The sequence below is a fragment of the Nycticebus coucang genome, chromosome 16 (assembly GCF_027406575.1).
Source record: "Nycticebus coucang isolate mNycCou1 chromosome 16, mNycCou1.pri, whole genome shotgun sequence".
NCBI lineage: Eukaryota > Metazoa > Chordata > Mammalia > Primates > Lorisidae > Nycticebus > Nycticebus coucang.
The window spans coordinates 25,495,225-25,497,652 of NC_069795.1; positions in this window are offsets into that span (position 1 = coordinate 25,495,225).

A 2,428-nucleotide genomic window follows, 5' to 3' on the forward strand; every position below is an offset into this window, starting at 1 on the left:
TAGGGTCTCTTCATTTTTTCCCAGTCTTTGTGCTGGTTTAGATTGCCTGCTTAGTCAGACGACATAGTTCTTTAACATAGAATACACTAGGAAGGTCTGAGTAATATGTCACTATGCCCTTGCCAGGCCCTGGTTGCTGTAAATTCCTCTTCACTGTTATCCCTAGGCATGAGATGCCCACATGAATCCTTTGAGTAATAGATAGACTCTTTTGTATTCCTGCTACCTAATGAAACTTATACCTCTCCAAATAATCAGTGTAAACATAGAAAAATTCCAGGACCGATAGTAGTAATTCTTGGCTAAAACTAATTTATAAACATGAAAATAATACAATAAAATTCTAGAAGAAACTGCAGAAACATTTTTAAAAATAATATCCTGTACAAATAATTTATGAAATCTGTCTGGAAAGAATTCAGCCACATAAATTGCAAAACAGAGACATTTACTGAAAAAGATACAACATGCAAAAACTTTGTATAAGTACAATGACACCTCGGTACCCTTCAGCGTAGACACCTTGAGATCTCTCAAATTTACCCCAGCATCTCTCCGACTGTTCAAAACACTCTGCAAAAATCCTGTGTTGAAATAGCCATCAGCTGTCTCATCATATTTTCCTGACCTTCATCAACAGTCTGAAAACTCTTCTCTTTCAGAGGTATTTTTGTTTTGGAAAAAGCCAGAAGTTGCAGGAAGTCATATCTGGGCTGATAGGGGGCTGAGTCACCTGGTGATTTGATGTTTCTCAAAAAATCTCTGCAAAAGATGTGATGCATGGGTGGTGCATTGTTGTGAAGAAGCTGCCACTCATCAGTTGCTTATAGCTATGGCCATTTTCGTCACATTGCATGAGCAGAGAAAGAAGTAAAAATCATTAGAAGTTAGGACGTGGAGGAGTGAGGTAAAAACCTTCCTAACAGGTACAATGAATGTGGTTCAGATGATGGACACACTTATAACTGTGACTCACACATTATAAAGGCTATCCATGTACCAAAAAAGAGTTTTTATCCCCATAATAATTCGGGGAGGAATGCATTGAATAGGGGACAGCCATCCACTATTATATGTTAAATGAAAATCTTATAATAGTCTCTGCTGGAATCACCTTATTCTTTCAAGAACAAAGGCCTCAAATATATATGTACCTCCAGGTACACAATGAAACACACAAATTATTCCAGTGACTCATCGGGAGTGATGGTGAGATGGGGTGTTCCTTTTACACTTTGATTCTACGAGATTTGTATTTTTGGAGATTGGAGTCATTCAATGGCTATTGACTTTATTCACACAACACATTGTGAGGGAGACCACATAAACCTTACTGAGAATTTTCTCCATTCTCTACCATTAAAAGGCTATTCCACCTTTCTACTAGCCTGGCAGCTTCTGGATGATAACGTACTATGACCTGAGACTTTCTTGTCATGAGCTCGTTATTGCATCCTTTGCCCTCAGATGAGTTTCTTTCTTTTTTTTTTTGTTAAATCATAGCCGTGTACATTAGTGTAATCAAAGGGTACAATGTGCTGGTTTCATATACAATCTGAAATATTCTCATCAAACAGGCGAAACTTACTAAAGGCAGAATACAAATGTCTTCATACAATAACTAAGAAAATGCCATGAAGGCTACGAAACAGATGAGTTTCTGCCAAGAAACAGATGAGTTTCTTGATTCAAGGCAATGCAGTAAAGGGCCTTGGGTAGGACAAGCAGGCACTCGGGAAGTGTGCAGAGCATGTGTAGAGGCACTAGGAATGACAAACTCATACTGTTATCAATTTAAGTAAGATGAGTTACCTTTCCCTCCAGGGCGGGACTGGTGTGATATAATTATCTATATAGAACACAACTGTTTGCTCTCTTTAAAGGAAGGTAACATAATTTCTGTCACCAAGACTATCATGTCAGTGGCTGTTAATAAACTGGAGTGAGCCATTATAACCCTATCATTATATATTATATTAATATTATATGAATTATTAATATAATATATTAATATATAATATAATAATTATATTATACAATAATTATTGTATTATTATTATAACCTCTATTATTCACCCCTGTGCATTGATATGAATTACAAATATCTATACAATTTGTGACAAATTCCAATGTCCATTTATAGGTCTCTTCTCCAGACCTCATTGTCCCTAGTTTGTAATCATCCCCTGTCCAGCCCCCTTGAACATCCATTTGAAACTTCTGTCTCAAGTCATTACTATATTACTATCTCATAACAAGCATATTATTCAAATCTCTGGCTACTTGGAATATTTCTCCTTACCTTTTATTTCAGAACTAGCCTTAACCATTAGTACATTTTCAAATCACAAACATCTGTTGAGGTGATATAAAATACGTAATACTGGACATAGATGGACATAAGGAGATTGGACACGTAGAGGCAAAA